The following is an 18,682-nucleotide window of genomic DNA, read 5'->3' on the forward strand; positions in this document are numbered from 1 at the left end:
TGGTTCGCAGCTACTTGGCCCAAGGATAAGAAAACTGCTTGAAAGTGAGTATATAAATATGTTTGTATGAGCAGGGCCAGTTTTAGCCAAAATGGGGTCCTGGGCAAAATTTTAACAGGGGCCTCTAATGTTTTAATACTGTTCAATGTTTATTGGTATTACACATTCAACATCTATCTATAGGATTGTTTCTTAAAGGGGTTATCTGAGACTAGCAATAAATTAGGGACAGGCTTTCAATAAGATAAAAGTGTATTCACCTCCTCCGTGGCCCATATGTTTACAGGGACTCCCTGTGTGGCCAGCGGGCTGGAAGCTCCCTGATCGCAGCTTCAGACAGACCAACGAAGCAACGAAGGAAGTGAGTACATGTTTATTTTTTTTAAAAGCCCATATCAGCCCGTCCATAATTTATTACTGTCTCGGCCACTCACTTTCCCTGCCTGTTTCTCACTCACTCTCCCCATTTGTCTCTCTGTCACTCACTCTCCTAGACTGTCTCTCTATCACTCACTCTCCCAGGCTCTCTCTATCATTCACTCTTCCAGGCTGTCTCTCTATCACTCACTCTCCCACACAGACACACTCTTTCTCTTTGCTGTCATGTAGCCACTTACTTCATGCTGCAAGGGTCTTTGCTCTTTTCATGCTCTGGCTTCCTCCTGCTCTCTGTGTGGGCACAGGATGCAGTATGGCAGCTTCCACTGCACATGCAGAGGCTGCACAGCAGTCATATCATTCATAATACAAAAGTCCCATACCTTAGAGTGGTCCTGTCACCCTGGAAAACCCACCCACCAAATGTGCCCTCCATAATCCTCCCCCCAGCCCCTTTCTCCCTAGCCATTTTTTTTAAAATTTATGTCCAGTAAATTCATTTAAACCGATCCGACCTCTTACTAAATAAAAGGTCGGATCGTGTATCCGGTGCGCACACCCCCAGCACGCCCCTGCCAGCGGTCACATTGTAGGAGAAGCCGGCAGCATCGATCGCTGCCGGCTCTCCGGATCGCACCACTGCAAATAAGCCGGCGCGGCCACAGCCGCTGACAGTGCACCGCGGAGAGACAGCAGCGATGCGATGCTGCCGGCTTCTCCACCAATGTGACCGCTGGCGGGGCGTGCTAGGGGTGTGTCGGCACGCGCCCTTATAAATAAGGCCGACTGCCAGCACACCAGATACTCGATCCGACCTCTTATTTGGTAAGAGGTCGGATCTGTTTAATTAAATTTACTGGATATAAATTTTAAAAAAAGGCTAGGGAGAAAGGGGCTGGAGGAGGATTATGGGGGGCACGTTTGTTGGGTAGGTTTTTTTTAGGGTGACAGGTCCTCTTTAAACAGCCAAAGGACCTCTTGGGGTTGGGACCCTTGGGCAAATGCCCATACTGCCTGCCCATAACGCTAGCTCTGTGTATGAGTGTATAAATGCTTTATCTCTGTATATGTGATTCATATATTATTATATTTATTATATGTTAACTGTTGCCCTCCCAGGTAGTGATCCCAGCTGCAATTCCAAAGTATTCCACTTTTGGCAACCTCCTGGAGAGGTGATCAGTCTCCCTAGACAGCTCCTAACATGGAAAGGGCGCTACTCGAAACAACTATCCACCTTGGCTCCCCTTCTCCTGCTCCAGGCACTACACTTCCCAGGTTCTAACACCGGCACATACAGCCAACGTCAAAAGCCAAGATGGAGCAGGTATTGCTAAAGAAGGCATCTCATCAGCCAGTTCCCCACTATTAGGTTGTCTTAGATATATCTGACAGGTTGTCAAAAGCAGAACTGAACTTTAAAAATAAAGTTTAGTCTGTTCTGTGCATCAAATTCCAGTCTGTGGATATAACACACAATTTAAAGCATTTAAAATTACAAAAAGATATATTTCTTGTTTTACCCTGTTGGTACATTATGAGAATATAGCTGTTCTCCCATCACTATAGTAAGTGTTTCAGCCTAGTCCTGGATATCAGGCTATGGAGTGGGGGAGGGAGGATAAGCTCCTGAGAGCAGAGCGCTGTGCCCTACAGGCTGATTGGGGATGTGTGTCACTGACAAGCTGTTGGATCCCATCGGGATAATGTAAAGAGACGGACCTTTTTATATTGCTCATAGTAAGTACTAAACACATATACATGATGAATGTCAGTACATATACAATAAGACATTTACCTTAAATGCTCCCTTGAAGGGACTGCCCGTAGCAAATTACCCCAAAGATGTGTCTGAAGGCTGTGAAACTCGTGAACGAATCAGCATTGTAATTTCAAAGAGGCACCAACTAATTGGATATTTGAATCCCCCTGAATCAATGGCTTTTCCATCTCCATATCCCTTCAGTAAAAGTGAATTTCTACTAATGGACATTACTAACAAATATTGGGGGACATTTATTATACGCTGAAGCACAATGAAGGTCTCGCTCCTCCAGATCCGGCCTTCTGATGTATTTGACGTTTGAATTACGTTGCTTACAAATCTACTTGTGCTATTAAATGCCCAAATACACCATCTCATTGAGATCTCAATGTGTCTGTCTTGAGAGTGACTTTGTTGTGACTACAGAGCCTGGCAGGAACCTCCAATACTCAGTGACCTCTGATCTGAGTCTTTCAGAGTGAACAGTCCTGGCATTGTTTAATTTTCCTGTCCTGGGCACATACTCCCAGCTCTTAGCTTGGTAAATTCTAATGCTACAGCCATAAAGAGAAGCAGAAGGAGTAGATGAGAGAACCCCCCCCCCCATTCACTGCATTCATATGCACGGCAAGTCTCTCTTACTAAACCTTCACTCTTTATGCCAAGAAAATATAACATACGGTGAACTATCCCTACCATTTTCTTTTGAAGGGTATGTCCAACTACTTTATGATGGGAACTTGAATGTAGATGTGCTCTACTAAGTGGCATCCTTATTAAGACTAAGATCTTTGTGACTATCAATGCATTCAAATGAGAAGCAGCACTTTAGTTTTGAATTAAGGTACTGCTGGTAGGAGCCTGTAGTATGGTGCCTGTGGGGGTCAGCTCCACTGGGAGATCTCATAGTGATATACAAGCTTAATTTTGGTGTGTTGTTTTAAAGGAAACCTACCATGAGGAATCTACTATCAGAAGTAGATCTGATGGTAGATGCCTCCTGCCTGCCTCTGCCCTAATCTGTAATTTAATAATCCTGGAACCGAACCTAATGTATAAAAAAACTTTATTTTAGTAATATGTAAATGAACTGCAGAGGCTACTAGGGCGTGTACTAGTCAGGCCCTAGTAGCCTCTGCAGTTCATTTACATATTAATAAAATAAAGTTTTTTTTAACAAGTTAGGTTAGTTTCCATGATTATTGCTGTCACCCGTGCCTTCGGTCCCCCGCCAGCGCGCCGCAAGCGCTACTCACGGGTCCCGGCTCCTGTCCCGCCGGCATCGGCTCCGTCCGCGGCTGCTCCGTCCCCTTCGGCTGTGCGCGCACGTCCCCGACAGCTAGGGCAGCAAGTTCTGCACATTTAAAGGGCCAGCGCGCCACTAATTGGCGCTGGTCTTTCCCCCTTAAACTATTTAACCCTGCCCCTTCCTGTTACCCTTGCCGGATCTTTGTGCCTTGCGCCCTAGAGAAAGCTGTATTTGATGCCTTGTGCTGTTCTTGAGATTTCCTGTTGTGACCCCGGTTCCGTTTCTGACTACGCTCCTTTGCCGCCTGTCCTGACCTGTTGCTACGACTCTGACTACGAACCTGTGCTGCCCGTCCTGACCTCCTGCCTGACCCCGACTACGAGATTGCCTGCCGATTCTGTACCTCGACCTTGGTTGCCACTGCGGACAAGTCACGCCTGTGGAACGACCTGGTGGTACCACACCGCAGCAAGTCCAACCCGCTTTGCGGCGGGCTCTGGTGAAAACCGGGTGCCACTTAGACTCCGGTCCCAGGTAGTGGCTTGTGCCATCGTCCGCAGTGGTTCAGAGGATCCACAACCTCTAAGCCTGACAATTGCATTACAGATTATGGCAGAGGCAGGCAGGAGGAATCTACCATGAGGTCTACTTCTGATAATAGATTCCTCATGGTAGGTTTCTTTTAACTAGTTGCAACTTTTTAGGTGCCTATTTTTTTGTGCTTTTGCTTGGTTGTGATTTTGAATGCATTTTTGAGGTGGTGTGGGGCTTGCTTTTGTTTTTATTAGTTTTTTTTAAATCTAGATTTACTGAATTTGGAGCCAAATTCTAAAACATTTAGGCCAAAAAAATCTATTTTTGATTTTTACGGGAACCTGAAATCTCTTTTAGTTCTTATAAAATATTAGAAAGGTTGTTACACCTGACCCTTTGGCTTCATGCAGCTACTTCATTTGCCATTCTTTACTCTTCCCTTTATAAAACGTGAACCTGTGTTTGGAGTAAAGGGCTATATTTTATGCTGCATTTGCTTTGGCTTTTTATTTGCAATTCAAACAGCTGTCAAATGTCTTTCTATCGGATAGGCATTTTTAAATCAATGCATTTGACTTTCAGATACACAATATGAAGTTCAACTAAAGAGACAGGATTCCTCACTCTTGAATTTAGTGTTATTAGTGGCAGTTTATGTGGTACATTGAGGAGTTACATGGTTTTAAATAAGCCAAAAAATAAAAAATGTGCAAATTTGCAGCTCCTAAAAAAAGCAAAACTAAATACTGAGGGTGCACTCACATATGACATTTGTGATGCATTAAAAAGCATGCATTTTTACATATTATCATGGGTATTGCTGCTTTGAAAACATTTACCTTCATTGCTGGAAGTGTAAGCAGTTGTGTTAAAATTTTCATACCTGCTTACACTTTCAGCAATGAAGAAAAACCCTTTCAAACCAGCCAAACATGTTTTTTCAATGCGTTTAAAAATGCATCAAAAATGTCACGTGACTGCACCTTGAGATTTAAATAAGAAAACACTTGTGCCAACAACAACAACAACAGAGGTAGCTGAACTACAATGATAAATGTTGTATCATATATCACTATAATACAAGGATTCCCATCCTGGACACTGTGGTGAGAATGTGAAACAGGATACTTAAAACTTGATTCATGGACCAACCATGAAGCATTTTAGACATGGGCTGGGCTGCATTGTCATAAAAAAAGTCCCCTAGATAAAAACTATGCATTCCTCAAATTGACTATATTGTGCCCCCAACATATACAGGGGTGGACTGTTTCACTGAACGAAAAAGTGGAAGAGAGACACAAGGCGCAAAGACTCAAATGTAGCATTTCGGAAAAGCCCAAGAGTATCAAGATAACAAGGGTGCTCACCTTAAGAGCATCTTGATCTGAATGCCTGTTGTATAATATCTTTGGATGTAGATATCTGGTTGGAGCTCAGGTCCTCAGGAAGGTGTGCACGCAGCCTGGTAAGATAGCTTCAGGCTGGGCTAAGTTGTGTTGGAGCAGAGTCCTAATGGTGGATCTCTGCTCTGCTCTGGTGTCAGGGCAGCTTGCCTCAGACACTGCTTCCTCCTGATCTCAGGAAGATCTTAGAACTTTCCGGCCACAAGGGGCTTTATAACCTGCCCTTGTGAGCTGACAGCTCCCTGGTCCAACCAGCTTGCTCCTTCCATTAATACAGAGCATATAATCGGACAATACAATTAACACTTCGCCTTCAAGGCAGAGACTTACAGCTGCATTTACCAAGTAAATAGTGGACATGCTCTATTCTTTAGTGTATCAGATCAGATGCTGAGAGCCCCTGACACCGCGGGCCCCATAGCAGCTGTTATGGCTGCTACTTCTGTAGTTACATCCCTGCCCGTACCAGCACATGTATAAAAGGTAGCACAGTCCTACACATGCCTCCAGTACATGCCCAGAACATGGCTCCCTAGGCGTTTGCCTTACTGTCGTCCCAGCCCTGATTGGGACCTACAAAAGGAAAATGAGTTGTACTGAGTGGAGACCCTCTAATCCAGGGGTCAGGAATCTTTTTGGCTGAGAGAGCCATAAGCGCCACATATTTTAAAATATAATTCTGCGAGAGCCGTACAATATGCTTAAAGGGTCACTGACAGAACAATGGCTCCAGCAGTCATTAGTACAGCAAGGAGTGTTCCTCCCCCCTGTACTAAGCTTCCACTGGACCGAAACAATGGTAATTCCCTGTAAAATAAAAAATAGATAATTTACATTCGAGCTTGTCCCTATACAGACGCCAACGGCTGCAGAACATCCCCATACATGAGCCAACGGCTGCAGAACATCCCCATACATGAGCCAACGGCTGTAGAACATCCCTAAACAGATGCCAATGGCTGCAGAACATCCCCATACATGACCCAACCGCTGCAGAACATCCCTATACAGACGCCAATCGCTGCAGAACATCCCTATACAGACGCCAACCGCTGCAGAACATCCCTATACAGACGCCAACTGCTGCAGAACATCCCTATACATGAGCCAACCGCTGCAGAACATCCCTATACACATGCCAACCGCTGCAGAACATCCCTATACACATGCCAACCGCTGCAGAACATCCCTATACACATGCCAACCGCTGCAGAACATCCCTATACAGACGCCAACCGCTGCAGAACATCCCTATACAGACGCCAACCAATGCAGAACATCCCTATACATGAGCCAACCGCTGCAGAACATCCCTATACACATGCCAACCGCTGCAGAACATCCCCATACATGAGCCAACCGCAGCAGAACATCCCCATACATGAGCCAACCGCTGCAGAAGATCCCCATACATGAGCCAACCGCTGCAGAACATCCCTATACAGACGCCAACCGCTGCAGAACATCCCTATACAGACGCCAACCAATGCAGAACATCCCTATACAGACGCCAACTACTGCAGAACATCCCTATACATGAGCCAACCGCTGCAGAACATCCCTATACACATGCCAACCGCTGCAGAACATCCCTATACACATGCCAACCGCTGCAGAACATCCCTATACACATGCCAACCGCTGCAGAACATCCCTATACACATGCCAACCGCTGCAGAACATCCCTATACACATGCCAACCGCTGCAGAACATCCCTATACAGACACCAACCAATGCAGAACATCCCTATACATGAGCCAACCGCTGCAGAACATCCCTATACACATGCCAACCGCTGCAGAACATCCCCATACATGAGCCAACCGCAGCAGAACATCCCCATACATGAGCCAACCGCTGCAGAACATCCCTATACAGACGCCAACCGCTGCAGAACATCCCTATACAGACGCCAACCAATGCAGAACATCCCTATACACATGCCAACTGCTGCAGAACATCCCCATACATGAGCCAACCGCTGCAGAACATCCCCATACATGAGCCAACCGTAGCAGAACATCTCTATACAGACGCCAACCGCTGCAGAACATCCCTATACATGAGCCAACTGCTGCAGAACATCCCTATACATGAGCCAACTGCTGCAGAACATCCCTATACAGACGCCAACCGCTGCAGAACATCCCTATACAGACGCCAACCAATGCAGAACATCCCTATACATGAGCCAACCGCTGCAGAACATCCCCATACATGAGCCAACCGCTTAAAAAACCTGGGGGATTTGGAAACACCGGCGCATTAAAAAAAAAAAAAAAAGTGTCGCTCGACACGCCCTTACCTTCACCCACGATAGGATGGTGAACTCCAGTGCTTTCTGATGGTCTTCAGCGCAGCAGCTACACCTGGTGGATGTCGGAGGAACTACCTTAGTGAATCCCGGCCGGACCCGAATCCACCGCAAAGAGAACGCGCCGCTGGATCACGAATGGACCGGGTAAGTAAATCTGCCCCAATATCTCTGTATAAGCTTTACATATCATACCAATGTTTACTTTGTTTTTCTCATGACATGTGGCTATGATAGTTTTGTTAATTACATATTTTATTCATTATAAAATTTGCCAAAAATTGACTACAAATGTAAAAATATAATCTTTTTTTGATTAAAGTTTTTTCAATAAGTAGTAAGGTTTACCAAAGTACCGTATGTTATAAATATGTACAGCATTATTTCATCACCCTTTCCCAGGTTTAGCTACAGATTTAGCTACAGATTCAGAGGGTGTACGGTGCACGGTGCAAGTGAAAATCTTTCCTGCAGCTTCTTCTACATTCTGCCTTCAGTTGACACACTTCAAATGCCTATATCTTCTGAACCCTGGCACCTACAAACACAATTCTGGTGCCATTAAACTGAATGCTTAAAAGAATAGAAAAATCCACTCTTAAAGTAATAATCAGAAATAGAAAGCACTTTATTAAAATCACAATTTTTTGTACATTAATACTGGGTAGCTCTGGCTCTGTGAAGCATCCATACAAAATCCATATATCATATTAAATGGGATTCTGCTGTTAAATATGTTTTTTTAGGTGCCAGGGATCAGGAGATATAGCAGTTTGAAGTTGGCTACTATCATAACGTTTATAAATGTCCTTTCTGTACGGGGCATGTGCAAATAGGACCTATATATCCATTATCCATATTATCCATATCCATTAACTAATTCACAATGCAGGACAGTGAGTTACCCTTACAGTATATCACATCTCACAGTATGTGATTTAGGAGGTTGACTGTATGATTAGATGACGCTGCTCCTCGCCCCTGTGACTAGGTTTGGTAAATTTGTATATGCTCTTCTAAGTTTTAAAAGCTTATAACCTGACTTTTCAGTCAGAAAGCTTAGTGAGGATCTCCATAGGAAAGGGCTGTACATGCTGGAGCCAGTTTTGGGTGGAAAACTTACCTGACGGGTTTCCTTTAAGTCCCTGACTGACATTTACAACATTCTAGAGAAGTGCTAAGTCAGTTTTGGGACAATTGGCATTTGGAAGCAGCCATGGGAGGCACTATACAGCAGCACTAGTCTAGCACAGATGTCGTTTATCATAATTGCTCCATTATCTATATTTAGTTCCACTTCAGTACAAATTCTTTGGAGTTACTGTTTTTTCAGCCTAGAATAGTTGCATTTTTCATACACAGCTGCTTCACGGTATAATTAGATGTAGATGGAAATGATTTAGTCGATCACATAATAGTAGGACAGTTAGGTCAATTTAGGTCACTCAAATATACAATGGTATAAAACAGTGGTGGCGAACCTATGGCACGGGTGCCAGAGGTGGCACTCAGAGCTCTTTCTGTGGGCACCCAGGCCTTCACCCCAACACAGAGTTTGACAGATAGGACTCAAGGCTTCCTCCTGTAGTCCAATACAGCCCAGGACGTGCCATCATTGGCTGCCAGGGTTACAGCAGAAACAAGAAGGTTTGGATAGAGACAGATTATTGTTGGAGCTCCTGCTCTGGGAAGCCTGATTCTCCTTCTTCAGGGAACCCTGGAGGGAAGCTAAAATCTAAATTTCTCCACCATCTTTCTATTGTATTGGTGAACTCATGACGCCAATACGATTGAAACCTGTGATACAGCAGGGATTAATAAGTTACTGCTTAAATTGTCATGTCGGCACTTTGCGACATATAAATGGGTTTTGATTGTAATTTGGGCACTCTATCTCCAAAAGGTTGGCCATCACTGGTATAAAAGATATGTAATTTAATTTAATGTGTACAAATAAACTACCACCATTCTTTTCTGAATAAAAATTTCTGTAGAACTTAAGAAAAGCCCCCTTTAAACCAAGCACCATTTTGGAAAAAGTACAGAACTAAGCCAAACATTAGAATGTGCCTGTTAAAACACAGTTTTTCACTGTGTTTTCCACAAGCCGTAACGTTTAGATTTTTAAGTTTACAGTGATTTATGAGGGTTTGTTATCTGTGAGACAAATTGTATTTTCTAGTGGTACCATTTAATATTCTTAGCCATGTAAGGCAGCCCCTGTACAAGAGAGGTTCTTTAGGTTTGTTCTTAAGTTGAATATGTATGTAAGTTGGAACTGTATATTTCATGATTGTAGTTCCAGAAAAAAAAATTGATGTACCAGTGACAGTTGGATTTTTTTGCTGTACAAGGATTATCAATAAAGCTTCATTACAGACACCTTACAGCTGATTATTGCAATCTAGGACTATAGTAAAGCATTCAGAAAGCTTCACCAGTGGTCATAGGGGGCAGAGGGGTCCAACTGTAGCTAGGGGTTGTCTGTAAGTCAGGTGTCCTTAAGTAGGGAACTGCTTGTACTGGAAAGCTGGAAAAAAATCCAACATTACAAGAAAAACACATCTGCGCCATTTCGGATTGCATTTATTTTTACAGCTTTCAATGTGCAGTCAATATGACATCTTTTCTTTATTGTTTGTATCAGTACAATCGCAGAAGTGCCAAAGTTATATAGTTCATTTATGTCTTTATACTGTGCATTAAAAAAAAGCCTTGCCATATTCTGACCCCTGTGACTTTTTCATAATTCAGTGTGTAAGGTGTCATTGTTTGTGGGATGGGGTGATGTTTTCATTGCTGCAATTTTGAAAACTCTACAGCTTTTTGATCACATTTTATTAAAATTTTAATTGGAGGCAAAATGGCAAAAAAGTTGCAATTCAGACATTTTGGCGCTATGGTGTTTTCCACTGGACACAATTGTTTTTATATTTTGAACTATATGACATTTTGGGCCAGATTTAGTGCAGTTTGCATTCTGAGTGTGCAGGGTACGCCAGATTATTGAATACTGGTGCATGGTCTTCAATTATCTGGCTCATCCTGCACTGCTCTGGAAGTGTGCACTATTTTTTTTTAGGTGTCCCTTTAACGTACAGCGTGTGACACAATTCTTGTTGGACAAAGTGCAGCCGCAAAACAAAACTGGCACAGACACTTTATAAATACATGTACAGTATAAGCCGATTCAACCTTCTTTTATGTGCAATGTTAGACAGAAAACATGTTTATGATTTTACTTGAATGTTTAGGTTTTTGAAAAACATATTCCGATTTTTTAAAAGTTTTTTTGAATTTATTTTACTGTAAATATACTGTATATTACAGTCTGTCATTGCACCAATCGGCACCCTCAAATTATGTCACAGAGGGCGTTTAAAGATGGCGGCGCGCAGGGGCAGGCCTCTTAGGTGCTGCAGTCGGGTTTGAAGGCGACATCCAAAAAAGGTTAACTTCCTTAGATAGCAGTTACTGGAAAGCTGACACCCAGCACTTTTGAAGAGGGTTACGTCCGTGAGCACTCATCATGCACCTCTTCACTACTGGCCAACATATTTATGTTGGCCGTTTGTGAAAGGGTTAGAAAGTTTGCCGACTGTTTCCAATACCAAATGGTAGACTTTGAAGGAAATACTACACCGGGGTCTTGTGAAAGCGCCACAAAACTTAGATCAGATTTTGCCCATGTTTGTGGCTCAGCCCTAACACTTGTCTATTGGAACTTGAAAAATATGGATGCCACACAGGTGTCATCAGTTTTTTGCAGATCAGTTGCTAAGTTACACAATCATCTAACACTTAAAGGAACAAGCCAGTGACATAATCTGCCTGCCTTTGTTTGTTGGGGATCTGCAAAACCAGATGACATATGGATGATGCACTTGCCGTTTTTGTAGATACCCCTTAGAAAAGAGGACCTGTCACCCCAAAAAAAGACCCCCACCAAATATGCCCCCCATAATCTTCTACCCAGCCCCTTTCTATATTTGCCAATTTAAAAAAAAAATTATGTTGGGAAAGTTGGTTGTAACAGATTTGATTATTCCCATTGCCGGCCGGCCGTGCCGCACGTGCTTATTGACAGAATGTGAATAAGCATGCCACAGCCGCAGTCAGTGCGGCGCAGCCGGGCGGCAATGGAATAAGAAGTCCGTGGCCGCAGCTGTTGTCAGTGTTGCCGCAGAGAGCCGGCATCGATTACGCAATATACATGATGCTGCCGGGTGCGTGTTGGGGGAGTGTCAGCCGGCCCCTCATGAATAAAGCCGACTTCCAGCGCAAGGGATACCCTTATTTGGTAAGAGGTCGGATCTGTTACAACCAACTTCCCCAACATAAAAAAAAAAATGGCAGATCTAGAAAGGGGCTGGGGTGGGGATTATAGAGGTCATATTTGGTGGGGGTCTTTTTTGGGGTGACACATTCTCTTTAAAACAAGGGCATTAGAAACTAAAAGAGGAGCTGATCCTGCCAGAGGGGGTAATTACCAGCACGTAAGTGTGCTTGGTTTACAGTCCTTGATCCTGGTGGTAGATTTCCTTTAGGCCACACTAACCGCAAAAACTGGCAAGAGATCCGTAATGATCAATTGATCAATCTTTACCCTGTATTGACACAAAATTAACCCATTCCATAGCAGAGCTGCACAACACTCATTCTCTCCCATGCACTTGCCATTGCCATGGCTATACCAAGTGCTTGACTAATAATTTTTCACAGCTACGCATAATTTGAATTTCCTTAGAAATAATCCGTCTGTAAGCCATGTCAATAGGACTGCAGCTATTTAAAGACACTTCAAAGAGACTGTACAAAAAGCTGCTCCACGTGGTAGAGCAAGATAATTCCTCAGTTCCTATAGAGGGATGTGGTATGATGTATTAGGAAGGGGGCTGGGGAGTACACTAGAGAAGATGGCCTTGGAAACTGCACAAAACATCTCAAGAGCTCTCTCCATATTGAAGAAGCCTGATTTGCATTATCATCCACTTGATCCGAGTACTATTCCAGTCATCTGGAAGAGGCTTAAGCAGTGCTGGGGGCTATGAAGGCTATTAATACAAAGCTTACTTCCGGATCCAACACTCAAAGACCTGGCATTGTGTATCCCGTCCTCCCATTCCTGTTGCTGCTTTCTGCTATTAGGGTAAGGACCTGTGGATAACTGCAGAGGGCAGATTTGCTCCTGAATGGAACGCAAAGCAGGACAGAATGTGAAATGCTCTGCGACAGAATGCCCTTATCTTGCCTTTCAAGAGCCTCTGGGAATGAATAGTCAGCTGCTGAATATTTATATATGCGGAAGGAAAAAATTCACCATGAATATGGGCACTTATTTAAAATGTCACAGTAAGCATCATTTATGGGGGCAGAAAAGGCATTTTTAATGAATTGCAAAAGGGCTAAATGTCAAATAGGACACCAAATACATTTATACTTATACCAAAAAATGCATACTTGCTCCTACTCCCAGATCCTCAGAGGGAATCACCCCAAGTTTTACTTACCTTGGCCTAAATAGGGGCTACATTTGTGAAAATCTCTTTCTGAGGGTGGGCAGACCTATTTGAGGTGTCAGTTAGTGAGATATAACTGGCACCCGTTTTCCCATCAAGAATTTGAGAAGTTGTTGCATATGTTTGCTTAATTGCAACTCCTCTGCTTCCCTTCACAAAACCATGGTAACAAGAAAAAATAGTGGTTTCCTACAGTTACCACTAGGGGGACCTCATTGCATAGATGTATACAGGCAGTCCCCAGGTTACATACGGGATAAGTTCCATAGGTTTGTTCTTTTTTTTTTTTTTTTTTTAAATCAGGTATTTTTAATAGAGGTTTTTTCGCCCATAAACCCATAAAATTATATACATACAAATAAAATATCTGCTGCAGGCAGTGAACATATACTTTGTCATAGATACATTTCACAGCTAGGATAATACAAAATTTCCATATTACAGTATTATTTTCTGCATTTCAATCCACATATAGCACTAACATGATCCCAACGGCCCCCCTACAAAAACCATCCCCCTCCATAGGTTTGTTCTTAAGTTGAATTTGTATGGAAGTCGAAACTGTATATGTTATAATTGTAGCTCCAGACAAAAAAAACATTTTTCCCCACAGACAATTGGAGTTTCAAAATTTTTTGCTGTAATGGGACCGAGATTTATCAATAAGGCTTCATAACAGACATCTTACAGCTGATCATTGAAGCCTAGGACTATAGTAAAGCAACCAGAGAGCTTCACCAGAGGTCATAGGGGGCAGGGGAGCCCGTCTGTATCTAGGGGTCGTCTGTAAGTCGGGGACCGCCTGTATATACATCCCATTAAGTTTAATGATCAATCAGACATTACTTAATCTTAAGTGTTGGCTGTCAGCGTTTTATCGGAGTGATAGGAAATTAAGGAGATTTGGTGCTCCATCTTAGAAAAGTGAACTCTTCCCATTAAATACATGTAAGAAAATAATTTAAATCGGAATTTAATTCTCAATTAGCAAATGCAGAATTATGGAATTTCACTATAAATCATTTTATCTAAATATACATTAAATTAATATTTGAAGGCCACACAAGAAATGTGGCTAAGAACAGTGAAAGTGTTAACAGATGTGGTTAGGACACAGCAGGAATAATTCATTCACAGACTTTAAAGCAATACGGCAGAGAGGCAGACATCAATCCTCTTAATAGAAAAGCCACCAGCGATTGCAGGAGATTGCAGCTCAGTAGACAATCCATTCATATGGGGTACTAGGTCATGCAGACAATCAGTATACTCTGATCTGCCATCCTTGAGCTGCTTTGCGACACTGTAAGGACACCTGAGTATACCCAATATAGAGAAGATGGGGGACCACAGATATTCATTTCTAGCAGTTGAATGTAAAAGTATTTATACCCCTATAGAGAAAATTAGTGTACAAACAGCATCATGAAAACCAAGGTACACGCCACACAGTTCAGGGATAAAATCGTGGAAAAGTGTATTACAGGTTTATGTTTAAAAAATATATTGAACATCTTGTTTTTAAATGGTAGGTGTATGGGACAGCTGCTATACATGGCCATCCACCTAAACTGACCAGGGTCACCCTGGAGGCCCCATGCACACAACCGTAGGGGGGCGTATGTACGACCGCTAGCTTGCAGCCATACATACATCTTCCATAGGCCGGAAATGGCCACACGGAGTGTTCCTGTGCCACACACGTGCAGCACCGTACCTCTCCGTACACGGGGAAAAGATAGGACATGTCCTATCCCTATGCACTGCTGGAGAGACAGCAGTGCATACTGGGGGGAGGCTGTGCATACTGGGGGGAGGCTGTGCTCGCAGTATCTGTATATAGTGGCTGGATTTTAATTAAACAGTGTGGCCTTTTATGAAGCACGGTATATAACTTAATTTGTGAGTATGTATATGGGGGCTGTAATAAATACATTAGGGGAACTGTATATTAATTAAGATGTAGTTCAGGACATGTGGTATTTATAATTCTGGCTGCTGTACATACTATAATTTATTTGGGGGATGTTTTATGTAGGGAATGGTGGATAATATGTATTTAGGAACGGAAAGCGATCTGAAGCAGCACTCCGGTAGTAGTGAAAAATTAAGTGATTTATTCCACCATCAACGCGACGTTTCGCCTTATCAATAAAGACCTCTGCATGGTGCCGTTCCAACCCCCGATTTCATTGTTTATGTATTTAGGAACACAATCCATTATACTGTAAGTGACTGTGGTTTTTTCAGGAGCACAGTGTGGAGATGTGCTGCATGGAGCTGACATTTGATTGTGATTTCAGCGGAGATAAACCATGGGCAGGAGAAATCGTAAAGAAGTCTTCTTCGTGATGGAGCAGATCATCACCTGTAAGGTACTAGATGTCACTAATGTCTGTGTCTGACTACTAGTGTGTAAGGTAGCATCTTTCGGTGCGGGGGAGGGGGCAGCATTTTCACTTATTGCCTCAGGCAACAAAAGGGCTAGAATCAGCCGGGCAGTACCTTTTACCTCATTAGCTATAGTCAAGCAAATTTTGACTCCTGTAGCGGCGCATGTGTGGTGTTCCTGTGAAGCTGCTTGGGCACATACTCACAGGCGCATTGTACTAGTTTTCGGCAGCAAGGGAGGATAGCGCAGAGGGGCAGGATTAAGAATGTTAGCAGATGTGAGGAGGCGAGGGAGATTGACTACATGCCTATTTTTTTAGAAGCCAAAAGAATCAATACAAGTTATTTTTTCGGGGTTTGTGGGGTTCATTGGTGGTTTTGTTTAAGTATGGACCATAAAGGTCACTCAGATTAAATAGTAGTAAGATCACGTCATTCTGATTGCTGTACTGGCTATACTTGAAGGTATATGTAGAGAATAGATTTCCCCACATAATAGTACAAAATGGTTCTAAAGGTATAAATGTTTCTATTGAGGTGTTAACAGAACAACCTACAGAGCACCTGTTCATAATATATTGAGTGTTGTGTTGCTAGGTGACAACAGTTTCTTAAATTTCTTAAGCTTACAGTGGTAGGATTTTAGGGAGAGAACAGGAACAGATAGAAGTGCACAATCAAGTCTCATATTCGCTTATCACTAGAACTCCTGAGATACATTTGTGTTTGCATAATGTAATGTTAACACAATGTGTTAACATCACGTTAACATTCTGTTAATGCAGAAAATTAATTAGGCCTTCTTTGCCAGTTTTCAGGCAGAGCAGGCACACAAATCTCTACCGGTTTCCCCAAATCGCGCACTAGTTTGACTAAAGCAGAAATCTCAGCCAGATAGTTAGCATTGCGTTTTGTATATGTAAATGTTAACAGCAATGTAATTAGGCAAATCTCCTGTTAGCTGTTGAGTTTCAAAATACAATGTAAATGCCATTTGTGAACGAAGCCTAAGGTCACTTTCACACTTGCATAGATCCCAATGTTCAAAGCACAGAAAGAGGGACAAAAGATGGGAATGTTTTGCCATTTTGCTCCGCCCCTATCTCCCCCTCACATTGGGGCATATTTATCAAGCTGTCTGAAAGTCAGAATATTTCTATGTTGCCCATGAAAACCTATTACTGCTCCCCTTTAAAATATTCATGAGCACTGGTAAAATGAAAGCTGAGCTGTGATTGGTTGCTGTGGGCAACTAGAAATATTCTGACTTTGAAAAATCTGCCAACTGTGTCTCCAGAGCTCTCTGTCACATTGTAGCCCCACTGAAATTGTGCCCCCAACTCCCCCTCACATTAAACCCCCCTCTTATTGTACCCCCACAGCCGCTCCTCCTCTTATTGTACCCCTCAGCATTTCCCCCCCCCCCAACAGCTCCCCCTCTTATCATGACAACCCCAGCAGCGAGAACATACCTCCTTTCTGACAGCGGAATAGAGCCCTAAACCTAAACGTTGCAATCATTTGCCCTTTCCTTTTTGGCGTTTCAATGTGTTTTTAATATGCTTCTTAATATTCTTTGGTCAATGCACAGAGAAAGACTTATGACAGAACATTCCACAGTTATTTAATTACATACACTGACAATATATGGTTAACTTCCTTAATATTTTTACACTAAAACTGTAGCTGTCCCCCAGGAGGTTTTTTCACACTTTTTTGTTTTTTACAATTCTATAAATATTCAATGAAACAGTAGTCAAGAAGAACAACAGATTTGCATAAATTAGCATGAGTTATCTTCCAAAGCAAAAAGGACAATAGTGCCCCTGGTGGCTAAATGAAGGAGCGGCCGCTGTCACTGCCTATGTATAGCTAGCAGCTGTAGCATAGAATAGACCCATGCTTATACTGGTATCAGGGACTTCATAGTGTTCTTGAGAAGCAGGTAAGTGAAATCTATACCACTTAATTACTTCTTGAGATCATTATGACGTAAATACAGAACTATCTTAGAATTATTAGAGGCCTATGACTTAAAATATGTATAAAATGGGTATCTGATACTTCAGAATATCTGCTAATCTGCCACCATGGCAGAGCCACATTGTATTTTACTACATCTTTTAGTTAACGACTGACTAGTACATTAATAGTCATAAAACCTATTTAGTTTAATTTAGTTCCTACTTCTTTTCTGTCATCTAAGACTGTGGGGCAGATTTTTCAAGCTGTTTGAAAGTCAGAATATTCTTAGTTACCCATGGCAACCAATCACAGCTCACATTTAACATATTCATGAGCACTGGTAAAATGAAAGCTGAGCTGTAATTGGTTGCCATGGGCAACTAAGAATATTCTGACTTTCAGACAGCTTGAAAAATGTGTCCCTGTGAGTTGCTCTAAAGGGAAACTATCATATCGTTTTGTTCACCATAAACCATCACCACTGCCTGGGAGATATAAGAGCAGGTGTGCCAGGTGTACCTTTATACATTAATTGGAAACACTCCATCCCTATAAAAATAGTTTTTATATGTATGCCAATAAAGCAGAAATATTTCAGGGACAGGGTGCTTATCCCGTAGCACTTCTATCACACCAAGCTGCAAAGCTTTTACTAGACTTAGGATCAGGGTACAGGGTCCATGTCAGGGTTCGGGGTCAGTGAACCCCCTAGGCCACCACAGGAGTGGCACCTGTTCTTCACCAGAACCCGCCGCAAAGAGGGATGGTCTTGCTGCAGCGGTGCCACCAGGTCGTTCCACAGGTGCGACTAGCCCACAGTGGCAAACGAGGTAGCAGTACAGAATCGTGATCCAGGCAAAAACGTCAGGAACAGGCAAGAAGTCAGAGCAGGCGGCAGAGATGCAGGGGTCAGGTCCAAAGTCACAACAAGAGGTCAACGCACAGGCAGGGGACGGGAACAAGGAATGACACGCTTTCTCTAGGGCTAATGAGTGCAAAGATCCGGCAGGGAATCCTGGGATCAGCCGCGTTTTAAGAAAACCTGGAAGTACCAGCGCCAATCAGCGGTGCGTTGAACCTTGAAATCCTTGAGTGTTGGTGACTGCGTGCCCTAGGGAGCATTGACGCTGGCGTGACCTAGGCTGGATGGGAGCGTGGAG

The 18,682-nt window shown here is 43.0% G+C and overlaps 1 long non-coding RNA gene across 1 annotated transcript; it reads left to right on the forward strand.

The window, feature by feature from the left end:
- LOC140066056 (uncharacterized) lies at nucleotides 1–15,758 on the forward strand. Its single transcript, XR_011848092.1, has 4 exons — nucleotides 1–44; nucleotides 287–361; nucleotides 1,498–2,118; nucleotides 15,417–15,758. It is a non-coding gene; the product is annotated as an uncharacterized lncRNA (long non-coding RNA).
- Nucleotides 15,759–18,682: the final 2,924 nt, after the last annotated feature.

Source organism: Engystomops pustulosus, chromosome 6 (assembly GCF_040894005.1).
Source record: "Engystomops pustulosus chromosome 6, aEngPut4.maternal, whole genome shotgun sequence".
Taxonomy (NCBI): Eukaryota; Metazoa; Chordata; class Amphibia; order Anura; family Leptodactylidae; genus Engystomops; species Engystomops pustulosus.